The sequence below is a fragment of the Clarias gariepinus genome, chromosome 18 (genome assembly GCF_024256425.1).
Source record: "Clarias gariepinus isolate MV-2021 ecotype Netherlands chromosome 18, CGAR_prim_01v2, whole genome shotgun sequence".
In the NCBI taxonomy this organism is placed as follows: domain Eukaryota; kingdom Metazoa; phylum Chordata; class Actinopteri; order Siluriformes; family Clariidae; genus Clarias; species Clarias gariepinus.
Window position 1 is genome coordinate 261,761 of NC_071117.1, and position 19,046 is coordinate 280,806.

Here is a 19,046-nt window from a genome sequence, read left to right on the forward strand (position 1 = left end):
AGGACTTCAGATATGTGTAAGAGCTGTGATCACAGTCATACTGTGTTACTCTATAGGGATTGACATGTCTCCAGCAATGTGGGTCTGTTCAGTTACCTGTTTATGACTCCAGCTCTGGGTGTTGATGAGTGAAATGTCTTCAGAGCTCAGAGATGTCAGTAGAACAAGTGGGATATACATCACCAGTCTCCCTGGAACATTCGCTATCGCTTCAGTTTGGTCTACAGAGATTATCTGGAAGACAGTGTCGAAGACCTTTACATTTTTTTTCAATATTTCAGTTTCTTTAAATTTTTTTCAGTCTTGTCTAAAACTATATTTGCTGGAAATTGAATTAATCTTTAATATTGTCGGCATTTTCTGATAGTCTCCCCAGACTGTTTAAGTTCTACATGCTTCCCCATCTCTCTGCAGTTTGGACAGGACTTCAAGATGTCTGTAAAACATCCATGGTGAATAGGAAAAGAGAAAGAGCGCATACCTTCTGGACGAATGTCTCTTGCAGAATAGTTGGAGCTGATAGAATGTTATTGATGAATGTTGGATTCTGGGATAGAGACACAATCTCAGAATATGGGATGTTGGAGATGGTTGCAGAAGGAACACCACTGATGAGTGTTCCCAGGGACACCAGAGAGGAGGCACTGCTGACCTGTAAGGCAAACCAAAAACAAAAACAGAGCCTTACTTTTTTGGTTTTTAAATGCAATAAGGGAGGAGATGGTAAATGTTTGAACAGCAAGAGAATTGTGTTATGTACAGGTGGAAATCGCTGTAAATATACATGGTCTTGCTTTCAGTAACGTAGATCGACATTGCTGCCAGGTGTGCAGTGTACACTTACATTAAAGCCTGCATTAATGATGCTCTGGATGAGGGCGTTCACTTGGCCCTGGTCCCAGCCACTGATGTTACTGAGTGTGGACAGAGAGCTGATTATAGCATTGGAGGGGGCGGAGCTTATCTGGCCCACAGTCAGGCCCACACACTGGCTGCCCAAAGATTGAATGGTGGACGCAGATATGTTGGGGACCTTTGCCACCAGCACAGCTGTGACCTGAAGGGAGAAGAGGATTATAGGTCAGTCACGCTACTACGGAATAATTGACTGGTGAACGGACAGGGTCTTATTGATTCATCACCTCTGGAGTAATTGCTGTGCAGTAGTTGTTGATGCTCCTCAGGATGGTCTGGACATCTGAATCTCCAAGATCATCAAACATGGACGATGGAGAATGACACAGCAGTCCAGCTGGCAATCTATGAGAACACAAACCAACTTTCATAAATGCCAGCACAGAGGAACAAATCAAATAAGTAGCTTGGTGTGTAGTGTTGAGTGTAGTGTGTTACCGGAGTGGGCTGAAGTCAGGATTCTGGGTGTATAACTCTGTTGTGTAGTATTCGAGGACGATGGCTGATATTCCAGAGTTGTTGAACAGCTGAAGATTTTCTGAGTTCTCCAGCAACACACTTGTCTGAAGGACACAATACCAAACACACACAAAATGGGTGTGTGTTGTTTAATACAGTTTACAGATACCGTATATGAAGATGATCCGAAGCAATCACTTGTATAAATGTCTGAATGTCCAACATGAATACCTACAGATATCTAGGTATGGGTGTGTGAGGTTGTGTGTGTGTATGTTACCATGTTTCCTGATAGGAATGAATGCAGATCAGAGAGACTGATGAAAGTGATAAAGAATCCAATGTTGTCAGCAAACCATGCAGTGGAGTTCAGAAGAGGATCTGAGGAGTTAAAGCAGCGGGGCCTGCCATCTGCATCATACACATTCACATAGTTATGCTATAGTTATGAGGCCCACAAATATAAGAAATGAGTGTTCAGTACCATTCAGTACAGAGAGACAAAAGAGAGATTATTCTTATTCTAATTATGCTTACCATTGTTGGTCAGATATGCTCTTATAGAGCTGTACACATCAGCTGGAGCAAAATTAGTCGCAGAAAAGTTGTAGTTTTTTCCGAGGACAGACACCCTGATGAGACACACATGAACAGAGGTCACGTTAATACAGGTTTTACAAGAGTATTTTAGCCAACAGACAGAGGGAAGTGTTGATGCTGAGATCCTTATGTAATGCTACATCCAACAAAGACTTACAGTTTCCTGTATGATAGACAGGAGGCCTCACTGAGCTGGGTGGAGCTGATGAGTTGGAAGGTGAGGTAGGGAAGGTAGTTAACCAGTGTGAAATCAAACCACTGTTCTACATCCGCTGGAGAAGAGGCCCTGAGAGCCTGAGGCCAGACACAGGCCAACGTGAGGCTGGCCAAAGCTGAGGACAAAACGGGTTCCTGTAGAGAGAAACATGGATTGCTCCATCAATCAGGTCAATCAAGAGTAAATAAAGGCAGGAAATCCACATGGACTAAAACGGGGATAAAATAACCCCTGGTATACCCTTTCTAGGTACTGATTGGTCATATTGTAGTTGTTGAGGAGCGTGCAGAGCTCAGCCCCATCAGTGACTGCATCTGGCCTGTTCAAGAACTCACTGAGTTCTTCCACAGAGATGGAGTCCAAAATCTTAAGGACACAGATCAGAGACAATGCACTCATTACATAGGGGGACTTGGGCAACTTACTGACAACAACGTAAAACTTTTACTGAGCAATTAACCAATCGGACCGGTACGATAGATCAGAGATACCTCTGCCTGTCGATCAGCTGGGATCAGAGACAGGAAATCCTTCAGGTTAGGGAATCCAAAACTGCGGAAGAACTGGTTCAGGAACATGAAGAAGCTCCCACTGCTGTAATATCTCAGGCCTGCGAAGCAAAATATGCCACAAATAAAATAAATGCATGAATAAATAAATGTCTACAAAGACTTTAGACTGATAACACCAGACCAGTGAATGCATGACATTCAATTGCATCTCCTGATCACTGCCCGCACACAGAAATAGCCGAAGTCAGCAAATACACAAGCTGGAGCATGCATACTTAAAACAAACAAACACACACACACACACACACACACACACACACACACACACACACACACACACACACACCTTGACTCGACTGGTACTGGAGATAGTCTAGTGTGTGATTGAAGACAGTGTTGGACTGTGTATTGGTGAGGTGACTGTACACATTATCAAGTCCTATCACTCTGTGAACACAACAACAGAAAAATCATGATGAATTGCAAATAAAATAGATAGAATAGATCTGTGTGTGCATGTTGAGGAGCTCACATCTCTCTGTAGGAGTCACCGCTGATGTTCATGGGGATGACTGACAGGGTGTTTGGACCAATCACAGGAAGAAAGAAGGAAAGGTAGGTCTGGAACCACAGGGCAAATTCTTCTGGGCTGAAACTTTGGAAGTCTGGTGCCAGATTCAAAAGTGTCACATTAAGGATGATTTCGGAAATTGCTGTGGAAATGCTCGAGTTCATCTGTAAACACACAGCAATATGGGTAAACAGCCTGAACACATGTGGACTTTAATAATTCTTGTGCACAAAATAAATGTGTGGCATCCAAAAGAAAATGTGTCCTGGATGTGGACTACAGAGATCCTCACTTGTTTTGAAGTCTGGTTGAAGGCTGTGAAGAAGCTGCCAAGTTGGATTAGATCTAAAGATGCCACCATATTGCTGAACACCTCTCTAAACACAGACTCATTTCCCAACACTCCTGAATCTGGCTGCAAGATGAACTGTGCCTTCTGCTCACTGGACAGCAAGCCTAATACTGCCCCCTGCCGGACAAAATATGCATGTCACACATTCTGTTCACACCAGGTCAAGTCAAGTCAAGTCAAGTCAAGTCGGCTTTATTGTCACTTCAACCATATAAAGTTAGTACACAGTGAAACGAAACAACATTTGTCCAGGACCAAGGTCCTACATTCAACATAAATTTACAACATAAATTAACAGGAAAACTAACTAGCTAACTAAGAGACCTATTTAGCTGACTAGCTGGGAACTATCTAAGTTTTTACAAAGAAGAGACAACATAAAGTGCCAGTGCGACAAACATGACATTACAATACTCTGTGGTGTTAAGGTAATGAGTTGAGGTAGTGCGAGGAGAAACGGTTAAAAGTAAACGTTCCGTAAGTAGCAGCAAGGAATAAAATAGTTAGTGCAAAAAAGATCAAGTAATGAATATTGTGCAAAAGCACATTTACAAGTTGGTGTGTACAATAGTTTGGTTGATCAATCCGTTTGCGGTTGTGTTGATTAATCAGTCCAGTCCCAATGTTTTGAGGTAGTTGAGTTGATCTGAGGCGGACGTACAGCCTGGACGTGTGTACCCGAATGCTTCGGTAACTTTTTTCCGATGGCAGGAGTGTGAAGGATGAAAACAAACATGGAAAGCAAAGGGACAGTGATGCAGCGATTCTCCCAAACAAAATCCAGAGACCATCTTTTACTACTATACTCAACTGCTTATCAGTCAGGATTAAGGCCTCATCACAGCATAGAAGCAGCACTCGTTAAAGTAGTAAATGACCTCCTATTGGCCTCTGATCAGGGTTGTGTAACTATGCTTGTTTTACTCGACCTCAGTGCAGCGTTTGACACCATTGATCATGGGATTCTTCTTCACAGATTGGAAAATGTAGTAGGAATTAAGAGTACAGCCCTCTCCTGGCTCAGATCCTATTTGACCAATTGTTATCAGTATGTAAACTTAAATGGTGATTATTCTGCATGCTCTCAAGTGGAATTTGATGTTCCACAAGGTTCGGTTTTAGGCCCACTGCTTTTTTCCCTATACATGCTTCCTCTTGGCAACATAATCCGTAAACATGGTATTAGTTTTCATTGTAATGCTGACGACACACAGTTATATGTCTTAGCAAAACCAGATGAGAAAAATCAGCTTACTAAATTTGTGCAATGTGTGCTCAGGACATAAGAGATTGGATGCTAATTAATGTCTTTCTGCTTAATCCTGATAAGACAGAAGTTCTAGTCACAGGACCGCATTCACCTAGAATGATTGTTTCCTTTACATCTCAGGGAGCCCTCATGTCTGTGTTTCCTTCTGGCTCTCCCTTTTAGTTATCCTGTTATAGTTAGTCCTGCCGGAGTCTCTGCTTGCACTCTACACTAAATATACAATCGAATTATACATTATGTGACTGCGACCATACCTAACTGTTATCTCTCCTCTTCTGCTCTCCCCTCTTTTGTTCTCCCCCCCCTCTCTCTCTTCTCTCTCTCCCCCTCTCTCTCCCATTTCTCTCTCTGTTAAGCTACACATGTCGTTCCTGAGCTGCCAGTGTTCCAGACTCCCTCTGCCCTTCGGACCTGTCTGACCCATCCTGGTGCCCCACTTCTGGTTGGAGATCTCGTCGCATGGATGCCCTGTGTGTCTCTTTGGAAAGCGTCCGGTGTCTGGGGATGGTTTCACTCTACCATAAAGACGGTTCTGGTCTCAACTGCTGTTGACAGCTGTTTCTCTGAGGACTTGACTTGGCTGCGGTTGCTCGATAGTTCAAGATTGCAATTGTCTCTAATAACTACCTGGACTCCATATTTACATCAATTAACATCAACTGTTATAGCTGAACTGCCTGCCATCTAACACAATGTATAAATGCAGATCACTTCCTGCTTTCTGTTTCACCCAAATGAGGATGGGTTCCCTGTTGAGTCTGGTTCCTCTCAAGGTTTCTTCCTTTTACCAACCTTAGGGAGATTGTTCCTTGCCACTGTCGCCCACGGCTTGCTTACCAGGGACAATCTGCTCATCTTGATTCATGCACACTTACATTCCATACAGAATTTAATAATTCCTTTGATTGTGTCAAGCTGCTTTGCGACAATGACAATTGTTGAAAGTGCTATACAAATAAAATTGATTTGAATTGAATTGAACTGCGACCTCAAGAGAAACGAGCAGTTACTGCAACTGTGATGTTACTCACGCTGGAGAAATTCGCGTTCAGAATTCTGAGATCCTCCAAGGAGGCATAAACGGAGAAAATCCTCAGGTTATTTTTAAGCCAGTCATTGCTGCCAGAAGTGTCGGAAACACAGCCAGGATCTAAAATGATCAGAGACCATTAGATACATTCATCAAAACATTCCTTAATGGCTCTTGGGACATTTTCTTTAGGTAGTCAATTATCTTAATTTAACCATGGTTGGGACTGTCACCTTTCTTTTTAAGGGCACTTTAAAGTAGCCTACGTACCTGGCAGGTCAACTCTTGACAGAAAGGGAAAGATCAAGGTAGTGAAGACTGAATGCTTCTGATCCTCATTCATGAAAGGTTCTAGACTACTGAGAGCTTCCACCCTAGGTTTTAGGAAAACAAAACAGGTTTTGTCATGAATTACTTCATATTCATGGCCTAAAGTACACATGTGGCAGTCTGAAATTCCCCTGTCCATCCTTACACAACTTGGTAGCTCTTGCAGTTGAAGTTCTTGGAACTGAGGCTGGAGAGAAAGTGTGTGGACACTGATGACAAAAATGGTCTTAGCCTGACCTGGAACCACTTGCTGATAAATGTGACATTCATCAGCTGTTCTGTGTTGAAGTTACTGATTATCACCTCCCCGATGGCATCAAGTATATTTGGGTCAGACTGAATGCTGCTGATGTTCTACAGGGAAGAGAATAAACTTCAGTGCACTGTTTGACACAAATGTACATTTTGACCACAGCACTGATAACATGGTCATACCATGATGGAAAACCTGTCCAATGCTTCATCCAAAGGTCCAGCAAAATTCTGGAAGAAACGTCTCCAAGCTTCTTTGGAGTAGATCACGCTGCTTGATAGTTCACATGTGAGCAGTGTGGCCAGATCATCAGAGGTTAGAACAACAGCCTTGAAAGAAAAGAAACAGAAAATTCCTTTTGTACACAACAGGACTGAGCGTGAGCAGAGGTGATTTCTATTGTTAGAGAACTCACTGATGAGCAGGCATAGTCAGGAATGCTGAAATTGCACAGCACTGCAGAAACATTTCCGGATGCAATCTCGCCATGAAGTTGTTGACTGGGTGGAGAAAAAGAATTATAGTACATACCTACTGTACTTAAACATTTTCTACAAAGTTTATTCTTTTTCACTTGATACTGTAAAACTGCCCACCTGTCTACACCAAAACAAGGGTTGTGGTTGATGATGCCAAGATTCAGTGTATTCAGATCAGACTGGTTCTGTTGTGACACCCAGGACTGAACCACTGATGAGTTCTCAAACAGCTGCAGTTCCGCAATGTTTACCCCCATTAGACCCCTTACTGTGCTCACATTCAGCATCTGGCACACACAAAAACAGTTCATCATCAAGTTACTCCACAGTCTTTCTTTATACAGTGATATCTTAGCATACGAACACCCCGCCTCATGTATTTTCGCCCTAAGAACTAAACATTTTGCAGGAAATTTGCCTCGGCACAACAAGCATTTTCGGCATAAAAGAGACCGAACCGAGCCGAACCGAGCTGAATCGGGGGCCTGCTACATTGTGCGCACTTCAGAGAGCCGTTCCAAACTTGTTTGCATCAGTGGAAAACCAAGCGAAGCAAGTTCACACATTTTTTTTTTGTTGGTTTATTGTAGGGCTGCAACAACTAATCGATAAAATCGATAATTATCGATAATGAAATTCGTTGTCAACGAATGCCGTTATCGATTAGTTGGGCTGCTTACGTCACTGAGGCGCGCGACCACAAGAAGCACAGATACACAGCCGCTCGCGCAATGGAGGTTACAGAAGCGTCTGCAGGAAAAAGCGCGCGCCCCGTGTCCTCCGAGGTATGGGAGCGATTTACATTAAACGCCTGTAAGAAGACGGTAACCTGCACGCTATGCAAGACAGAGCTTTCACGGCATGTCATGCACGAACCCTTAAAAAGAAAACATGTTGGTGTTACGGATGGCGAAACGTCAGCAGGGTCAGTAAAAACTATCTCATCGTGTAAAAGTTGCTAACTTCGGGACAGTCGCGCTCGATCTGTTGACGTGCTACTCGCTAGCATCACATTGCGCAATCACCTCATGAGCAATAGTGATTAGTTAAATGGCGCTACTTCGGATTAGTTTAATTTACACGTTGCAAATAACTGAATATTACATTTAGTGATTGTTGTGGTTTTCAGCGATGCAAATAACAGTATATTTGTGACTATTAGATTTTTGCATTTCTACAGTTTTTTTATAGTCCACTACAAAGTTAACTTGTAATTTACTGTGGTTTTACTTATGCATACATCATTTTATTATACAAAATTACATTATTTTAGCTGTTTATATCTTATCAATTGAATATATTAGTATATTTTTTAAACTATATACACTCAACAAAAATATAAACGCAACACCTTTGTTTCTGCTCCGATTTTTCATGAGATGGACTTAAAGATCTAAAATTCATTCCAGTTACACAATATTACCATTTCTCTCCAACATTTCAGGGTGGCCTTTTATTGTGGGCAGTATAAGGTACACCTGTGCACTACTCATGATGTCAGATCAGCATCTTGATGTGGCACACCTGTGAGGTGGGATGGATTATCTCAGCAAAGCAGAAGCGCTCACTATCACACATTTAGACTGATTTGTGAACAATGTTTGAGAGAAATGGGAATATTGTGTATCTGGAATTAATTTTAGATCTTTAAGTCCATCTCATAAAAAATCGGAGCAGAAACAAGGGTGTTGCGTTTATATTCTTGTTGAGTATATATATATATATATATATATATATATATATATATATATATATATATATTTATATATATACACTGTATATATTATATACTACATTTCATTTAAGGTTTAAAATGTCAAAATTAAAGATTATTAAACTCTTTATGTGGCTTTTGCATTTTTAAAAGTTTATGTTTATACATAAATAACACCCTGATTTTTTTTTTTAAATAGTTATAAGCGAAATATCAAATTAAAGAAGCGGTTAGGTTTTATCCGATTAATCGATTAATCGAAAACATAATCGCCCAACTAATCGATTATCAAAATAATCGTTAGTTGCAGCCCTAGTTTATTGCATTTTTTGCAGGATTTAATAAATACATAGCACCACGCTCCCGAAGAATGTTAGCAGGAATGGCAGTAAGAAGAAAAGGGAACCACTTTCAGTTTTGTTTTTGAAGCAGCTGGTGCCAAAAGAAATTACAAAATTAAGATTAACTGAGATTTATTGTCTATTCATTTCATATTTGGTTTTATTTCAATGTCTTTTTTAAATTTTCTGCTTGTTTTTAGATGCAAAAATATGACCAAATTGGGAATATTGGTACATTTTTGGTGGCTGGAATGGATTATTTGCATTTCCGTTATTTGCAATGGGAAAATACTTAATTTTACCTTAAGAACTCGCCTCCAGAATGTATAAAATTTACAGTATATGCCAAGATACCTCTGTATAATAACTCAAACCTCTGTTCATTTTATGTTTTATACCTTGAGAACAGCAGGGTTTAGACTGATAAATGTGGTGATGTCCATGATGATATTCTGGGTAGAAAGAGCTTGTATATCCTCCAGAGGAGCTCCACCTACACACACATAGATAGAAAAAATTCTTAAAGAATCCAGTTCTTTGTGTGTGTGTGTGTGTGTGTGTGTGTGTGTGTGCATTCATGTGAATTCTTTCAATTCATTTCCAATACTGCTGTTTAAAAAAAAAAAAAACTAATTTATGTCTTTGCTTGTCTGTAATACTGTCTGTAATGTGGATGTGTGCTTTACCCAAGTAAGGTCTTATGAGTTGGTAGAATGTCAGGGTATTGCTGTGTTCATTGCTGAATGAAGAGTTGGCGATGATGTACAGAACAGATTTTTGTTCAATAGAACATGACGACAGATCTGGAGACAGGACCGTCCTGCATAATGAAAAAATCTAGGTGAGAACTACTGTACTCATTTTATTCTTAAATTTCTTTCATTTGTTCATCAATGTTTATGGAAGGGTGTGCCTACGAGGGTGTACTTACTTTAGGCTCTCAGCAGTGATGGTTTGCAGTACACTGACGTTTAAAGTACAGATGTTGGAACCGATTGCGTTAATTTCCGCACTTTCCAGATAGTGATCCTCCGTGCTCAAATACCTCATAATCAGTGCTTGACTCTACAAAACACACAAACATTATTCTTGTAGCAAGCACATCAGTGTCTGAGCACTGAAAATGAGGATCTGTAGGATCACAGATCCTCTCTCTCTCTCACACACACACACACACACACACACACACACACACACACACACACACACACACTTTACCATGTGTGGGTCCCAGGGTCCATTGTTCGGGTCCATTAAAGAGTAGAGTGTGTCAATCATGTTAATGTTCCACTTGCTGATGTCATCTGTAGTGGCCACACGAGAAGTGGAGCCCAGAAGCTGCAGCACACCATCATCAAGGCCTGATGGGTAAATCTACATATGGACACAAAATCAGCAATTAACACACACTATCCAAATTGGGGAAATGCAACATACACGCAAAGACAAAATTTCAACTCTCAATGCAAAAACAACCCAGTTTTGGCAGAAGTACACTTGGACAACAAACAAGCTCCCAATATCACATTTAACCCAACTCTGTCAGAAAGGTCAGAATCCTATAACTGAAATGACACAAACAATCTCTTGTTTCCTGTAGTGTGAAAGACTCCAGCATTCAGTGCTGCTGACCTGGTTTAACTTTTTCAGAATGACAGTCTGGAGGCTGATGTCCACCACTTTCTCAGTGATGGCTGCCAGGTTGTACTGCAGGACGGAGATGTCCAGATACAGATCAAACTGGGTGGAATTAAAGCCGAAAGGGAACGACGGATCTGAAATCGTCACCGCTGAGATGTCGCTCACTGTTACACACAGAACAGGAAGTCAGTCACGGACGGAGAGAATCTGAAACTATATCTCTCTATCTCAGTGTGCTTTACACTGTGAATACTGTTACCTGTTGCATCTTCTGAGTTGCATTTCGTAAAGAATGTCCTTAGGATCTTGATCGGGATCTTCTGCTCTCTCAGGACTGACAGGATCTCCCTCTTTACATTCTGCAACAATAAGCACAGACAGTAGGGTAAATGAGTAAAACTTATCTAACATTCCATAAACAAATAAAGCATTTTTCACCAAATGAAAACTGAACATGTTTACATACAAAGCTAAGTTTGTCGCAGAGGTCTGATGTGAAGTAGACAGCCAGGATGCCAAGTTGATGCACTGTCTGCTCGTTCCACGTTGACGGATTGCTGATTAAAATATCAATGTTTGTGAGATCTTATTCATGTACAGTATAATACAAAAATGATTTATTTAAAAAATGTATTGTAACGAAGGTTCAGAAAAGTTGTTTTCTTCAAGCTCTGTCTTACCCATAAGCAGTGTTTCCACTGAGGAGCAGTGACAGTACAGCAGTTATCTGGGAGTCAGATAGATCTCCACAGTTCTTTAGGTTCTCCAAAATGAGAGGGTCAGAGTTCTGGATGTAGGAGGCGTCCAGTGTGCAAGCCATATTCCCCAGCATCGCCACCTGATCCCTGGTCAGACTCACACCAGATATATCCTACAGATTTACAAACCATAAGGGAAAGATAGATTATAATGGTGGAAGCCAAAAGAAGAAGACTGTTGTGTAAAATTCAGAGAAGACGTGAGACAGATGCCTCAGATGTGGAAGCGGTTCGACAAACAGGAATAAGAAGTAAGCTAGAATTTCTACTAATTGGCCAGATGAACTGAGCTCTGCAAAAAAAAAATTGAGGAAGTAAAAACGAGAGTGTGTTGGATGCCCCAGAGAGAGAAGGGTGGATGAAGCGGGGTTGGAAATTCAGGGCATTAGTAATGATGAAGTGAAAACAGCTGGAAATAGGATGGAGAATGGAAAGTTGTTGTTAATTGTTGGCTGATCCAGGTGACATACCAGTGAAGCATGGATATGTTAAGGAGAGATGGCAGTGGAGTTCCTATCCAGTTTGTCTTCTTTACATAACAATAATGTGTTAATATTGAGTGTGTTGGTCTATGAACATGTTACTGTGTATCTTTTACCAGGCAGTCCTTTGCAGCGTTGAACAGGATGGTCTGTTTGTCAAGGACAGAGGAAAGAATGGAAAAATCTGCACGGCCCAGGGCAGTGAAATATGACTGGCAGGTCTCCTTCTGTATATTCTCATAGCTACAAAACAAAGACACGCATTAGAGAGAAGATATGACCATATTCTGTGATGCTTGAAATGTTTACGTTTGAATGCAGGGGAAGTGTGCGTTTTGGTACACAGAGGAGTAATCAAAAGAAGTAAAGCTGTCTTCTTCCCTTATACAGTACGTTATTCAATATATACAGTACGCATCAACGACCTGCTACATGTGTATGTGACTGTCTTACATACCTGTAGTACAGAAGCAAATCAGAGGGGACATCAGTAAAGCTAAAAGATGGATCATCTTTTACAAAGTTGTACATGCAGACCAGCTGAAACACAGAACACAACGAGTTTGTGCGGGATCTCATGTAGCCTCGAAGGTTTAAGTCTCAACTTATTGCGCTGTTCCAGACCATGTGCAGAATGTAAACAAATACAGTGTATGAGTGTATGTACCTGAGCCTCTTCCAGGAGGACCTTGTCTCTGCCTGCACGTGGTCTACAGGCTCTCACTAGGTCTTGGGTTTTCTGCAGTGGAAGAGTCTGGACTGCGCTACAGGAGAACCCTTGTAGTACTGATACTGACAGACTGTGGGGGGAACACACATAGTCACACACAGATATACACAAACTGATGAAGGAAAACACATTTTACTGCGCTGCATCAGAAACTTGCAGTAAGCATTATCTGCCTTGCTCACCCAATGGTATTTAACCATGTGATTTAAGTGAAAAAACCTTTGTGTGTGTGTGTGTGTGTGTGTGTGTGTGTGTGTGTGTGTGTGTGTGTGTGTGTGTGTGTGATTGTAACTCACTCTTCTGGATTATCACTGGCACTGGCCACTGCACCAAACAACATCACAGCCTGGAGAAAAATAATCAAAGAAAGATCTCTACCGATGTGTACCGATACTCCGACATCCAAACTAGACAGGACTTCAGATATGTGTAAGAGCTGTGATCACAGTCATACTGTGTTACTCTATAGGGATTGACATGTCTCCAGCAATGTGGGTCTGTTCAGTTACCTGTTTATGACTCCAGCTCTGGGTGTTGATGAGTGAAATGTCTTCAGAGCTCAGAGATGTCAGTAGAACAAGTGGGATATACATCACCAGTCCCCCTGGAACATTCGCTATCGCTTCAGTTTGGTCTACAGAGATTATCTGGAAGACAGTGTCGAAGACCTTTACATTTTTTTTCAATATTTCAGTTTCTTTACATTTTTTTCAGTCTTGTCTAAAACTATATTTGCTGGAAATTGAATTAATCTTTAATATTGTCGGCATTTTCTGATAGTCTCCCCAGACTGTTTAAGTTCTACATGCTTCCCCATCTCTCTGCAGTTTGGACAGGACTTCAAGATGTCTGTAAAACATCCATGGTGAATAGGAAAAGAGAAAGAGCGCATACCTTCTGGACGAATGTCTCTTGCAGAACAGTTGGAGCTGATAGAATGTTATTGATGAATGTTGGATTCTGGGATAGAGACAGAATCTCAGAATATGGGATGTTGGAGATGGTTGCAGAAGGAACACCACTGATGAGTGTTCCCAGGGACACCAGAGAGGAGGCACTGCTGACCTGTGAGGCAAACCAAAAACAAAAACAGAGCCTTACTTTTTTGGTTTTTAAATGCAATAAGGGAGGAGATGGTAAATGTTTGAACAGCAAGAGAATTGTGTTATGTACAGGTGGAAATCGCTGTAAATATACATGGTCTTGCTTTCAGTAACGTAGATCGACATTGCTGCCAGGTGTGCAGTGTACACTTACATTAAAGCCTGCATTAATGATGCTCTGGATGAGGGCGTTCACTTGGCCCTGGTCCCAGCCACTGATGTTACTGAGTGTGGACAGAGAGCTGATTATAGCATTGGAGGGGGCGGAGCTTATCTGGCCCACAGTCAGGCCCACACACTGGCTGCCCAAAGATTGAATGGTGGACGCAGATATGTTGGGGACCTTTGCCACCAGCACAGCTGTGACCTGAAGGGAGAAGAGAATTATAGGTCAGTCACGCTACTACGGAATAATTGACTGGTGAACGGACAGGGTCTTATTGATTCATCACCTCTGGAGTAATTGCTGTGCAGTAGTTGTTGATGCTCCTCAGGATGGTCTGGACATCTGAATCTCCAAGATCATCAAACATGGACGATGGAGAATGACACAGCAGTCCAGCTGGCAATCTATGAGAACACAAACCAACTTTCATAAATGCCAGCACAGAGAAACAAATCAAATAAGTAGCTTGGTGTGTAGTGTTGAGTGTAGTGTGTTACCTGAGTGGGCTGAAGTCAGGATTCTGGGTGTATAACTCTGTTGTGTAGTATTCGAGGACTATGGCTGATATTCCAGAGTTGTTGAACAGCTGAAGATTTTCTGAGTTCTCCAGCAACACACTTGTCTGAAGGACACAATACCAAACACACACAAAATGGGTGTGTGTTGTTTAATACAGTTTACAGATACCGTATATGAAGATGATCCGAAGCAATCACTTGTATAAATGTCTAAATGTCCAACATGAATACCTACAGATATCTAGGTATGGGTGTGTGAGGTTGTGTGTGTGTATGTTACCATGTTTCCTGATAGGAATGAATGCAGATCAGAGAGACTGATGAAAGTGATAAAGAATCCAATGTTGTCAGCAAACCATGCAGTGGAGTTCAGAAGAGGATCTGAGGAGTTAAAGCAGCGGGGCCTGCCATCTGCATCATACACATTCACATAGTTATGCTATAGTTATGAGGCCCACAAATATAAGAAATGAGTGTTCAGTATCATTCAGTACAGAGAGACAAAAGAGAGATTATTCTTATTCTAATTATGCTTACCATTGTTGGTCAGATATGCTCTTATAGAGCTGTACACATCAGCTGGAGCAAAATTAGTCGCAGAAAAGTTGTAGTTTTTTCCAAGGACAGACACCCTGATGAGACACACATAAACAGAGGTCACGTTAATACAGGTTTTACAAGAGTATTTTAGCCAACAGACAGGGGGAAGTGTTGATGCTGAGATCCTTATGTAATGCTTCATCCAACAAAGACTTACAGTTTCCTGTATGATAGACAGGAGGCCTCACTGAGCTGGGTGGAGCTGATGAGTTGGAAGGTGAGGTAGGGAAGGTAGTTAACCAGTGTGAAATCAAACCACTGTTCTACATCCGCTGGAGAAGAGGCCCTGAGAGCCTGAGGCCAGACACAGGCCAACGTGAGGCTGGCCAAAGCTGAGGACAAAACGGGTTCCTGTAGAGAGAAACATGGATTGCTCCATCAATCAGGTCAATCAAGAGTAAATAAAGGCAGGAAATCCACATGGACTAAAACGGGGATAAAATAACCCCTGGTATACCCTTTCTAGGTACTGATTGGTCATATTGTAGTTGTTGAGGAGCGTGCAGAGCTCAGCCCCATCAGTGACTGCATCTGGCCTGTTCAAGAACTCACTGAGTTCTTCCACAGAGATGGAGTCCAAAATCTTAAGGACACAGATCAGAGACAATGCACTCATTACATAGGGGGACTTGGGCAACTTACTGACAGCAACGTAAAACTTTTACTGAGCAATTAACCAATCGGACCGGTACGATAGATCAGAGATACCTCTGCCTGTCGATCAGCTGGGATCAGAGACAGGAAATCCTTCAGGTTAGGGAATCCAAAACTGCGGAAGAACTGGTTCAGGAACATGAAGAAGCTCCCACTGCTGTAATATCTCAGGCCTGCGAAGCAAAATATGCCACAAATAAAATAAATGCATGAATAAATAAATGTCTACAAAGACTTTAGACTGATAACACCAGACCAGTGAATGCATGACATTCAATTGCATCTCCTGATCACTGCCCGCACACAGAAATAGCCGAAGTCAGCAAATACACAAGCTGGAGCATGCATACTTAAAACAAACAAACACACACACACACACACACACACACACACACACACACACACACACCTTGACTCGACTGGTACTGGAGATAGTCTAGTGTGTGATTGAAGACAGTGTTGGACTGTGTATTGGTGAGGTGACTGTACACATTATCAAGTCCTATCACTCTGTGAACACAACAACAGAAAAATCATGATGAATTGCAAATAAAATAGATAGAATAGATCTGTGTGTGCATGTTGAGGAGCTCACATCTCTCTGTAGGAGTCACCGCTGATGTTCATGGGGATGACTGACAGGGTGTTTGGACCAATCACAGGAAGAAAGAAGGAAAGGTAGGTCTGGAACCACAGGGCAAATTCTTCTGGGCTGAAACTTTGGAAGTCTGGTGCCAGATTCAAAAGTGTCACATTAAGGATGATTTCGGAAATTGCTGTAGAAATGCTCGAGTTCATCTGTAAACACACAGCAATATGGGTAAACAGCCTGAACACATGTGGACTTTAATAATTCTTGTGCACAAAATAAATGTGTGGCATCCAAAAGAAAATGTGTCCTGGATGTGGACTACAGAGATCCTCACTTGTTTTGAAGTCTGGTTGAAGGCTGTGAAGAAGCTGCCAAGTTGGATTAGATCTAAAGATGCCACCATATTGCTGAACACCTCTCTAAACACAGACTCATTTCCCAACACTCCTGAATCTGGCTGCAAGATGAACTGTGCCTTCTGCTCACTGGACAGCAAGCCTAATACTGCCCCCTGCCGGACAAAATATGCATGTCACACATTCTGTTCACACCAGGTCAAGTCAAGTCAAGTCAAGTCAAGTCGGCTTTATTGTCACTTCAACCATATAAAGTTAGTACACAGTGAAACGAAACAACATTTGTCCAGGACCAAGGTCCTACATTCAACATAAATTTACAACATAAATTAACAGGAAAACTAACTAGCTAACTAAGAGACCTATTTAGCTGACTAGCTGGGAACTATCTAAGTTTTTACAAAGAAGAGACAACATAAAGTGCACGTGCAAATGTGCAAACAAGAGCGACAAAGTGCCAGTGCGACAAACATGACATTACAATACTCTGTGGTGTTGAGGTAATGAGTTGAGGTAGTGCGAGGAGAAACGGTAAAAAGTAAACGTTCCGTAAGTAGCAGCAAGGAATAAAATAGTTAGTGCAAAAAAGATCAAGTAATGAATATTGTGCAAAAGCACATTTACAAGTTGGTGTGTACAATAGTTTGGTCGATCAATCCGTTTGCGGTTGTGTTGATTAATCAGTCCAGTCCCAATGTTTTGAGGTAGTTGAGTTGATCTGAGGCGGACGTACAGCCTGGACGTGTGTACCCGAATGCTTCTGTAACTTTTTTCCGATGGCAGGAGTGTGAAGGATGAAAACAAACATGGAAAGCAAAGGGACAGTGATGCAGCGATTCTCCCAAACAAAATCCAGAGACCATCTTTTACTACTATACTCAACTGCTTATCAGTCAGGATTAAGGCCTCATCACAGCATAGAAGCAGCACTCGTTAAAGTAGTAAATGACCTCCTATTGGCCTCTGATCAGGGTTGTGTAACTATGCTTGTTTTACTCGACCTCAGTGCAGCGTTTGACACCATTGATCATGGGATTCTTCTTCACAGATTGGAAAATGTAGTAGGAATTAAGAGTACAGCCCTCTCCTGGCTCAGATCCTATTTGACCAATTGTTATCAGTATGTAAACTTAAATGGTGATTATTCTGCATGCTCTCAAGTGAAATTTGATGTTCCACAAGGTTCGGTTTTAGGCCCACTGCTTTTTTCCCTATACATGCTTCCTCTTGGCAACATAATCCGTAAACATGGTATTAGTTTTCATTGTTAGGCTGACGACACACAGTTATATGTCTCAGCAAAACCAGATGAGAAAAATCAGCTTACTAAATTTGTGCAATGTGTGCTCAGGACATAAGAGATTGGATGCTAATTAATGTCTTTCTGCTTAATCCTGATAAGACAGAAGTTCTAGTCACAGGACCGCATTCAGCTAGAATGATTGTTTCCTTTACATCTCAGGGAGCCCTCATGTCTGTGTTTCCTTCTGGCTCTCCCTTTTAGTTATCCTGTTATAGTTAGTCCTGCCGGAGTCTCTGCTTGCACTCTACACTAAATATACAATCGAATTATACATTATGTGACTGCGACCATACCTAACTGTTATCTCTCCTCTTCTGCTCTCCCCTCTTTTGTTCTCCCCCCCCTCTCTCTCCCCCTCTCTCTCTTTTCTCTCTCTGTTAAGCTACACATGTCGTTCCTGAGCTGCCAGTGTTCCAGACTCCCTCTGCCCTTCGGACCTGTCTGACCCATCCTGGTGCCCCACTTCTGGTTGGAGATCTCGTCGCATGGATGCCCTGTGTGTCTCTTTGGAAAGCGTCCGGTGTCTGGGGATGGTTTCACTCTACCATAAAGACGGTTCTGGTCTCAACTGCTGTTGACAGCTGTTTCTCTGAGGACTTGACTTGGCTGCGGTTGCTCGATAGTTCAAGATTGCAATTGTCTCTAATAACTACCTGGACTCCATATTTACATCAATTAACATCAACTGTTATAGCTGAACTGCCTGCCATCTAACACAATGTATAAATGCAGATCACTTCCTGCTTTCTGTTTCACCCAAATGAGGATGGGTTCCCTGTTGAGTCTGGTTCCTCTCAAGGTTTCTTCCTTTTACCATCTCAGGGAGATTGTTCCTTGCCACTGTCGCCCGCGGCTTGCTTACCAGGGACAATCTGCTCATCTTGATTCATGCACACTTACATTCCATACAGAATTTAATAATTCCTTTGACTGTGTCAAGCTGCTTTGCGACAATGACAATTGTTGAAAGTGCTATACAAATAAAATTGATTTGAATTGAATTGAACTGCGACCTCAAGAGAAACGAGCAGTTACTGCAACTGTGATGTTACTCACGCTGGAGAAATTCGCGTTCAGAATTCTGAGATCCTCCAAGGAGG

General features: G+C 41.8%; 1 pseudogene; it reads right to left on the minus strand.

Annotated features, from left to right (window-relative positions):
• Window positions 1-45: 45 nt before the first annotated feature.
• Window positions 46-17,451, minus strand: LOC128506929 (uncharacterized; annotated as a pseudogene).
• Between the last annotated feature and the right edge of the window lie 1,595 nt (window positions 17,452-19,046).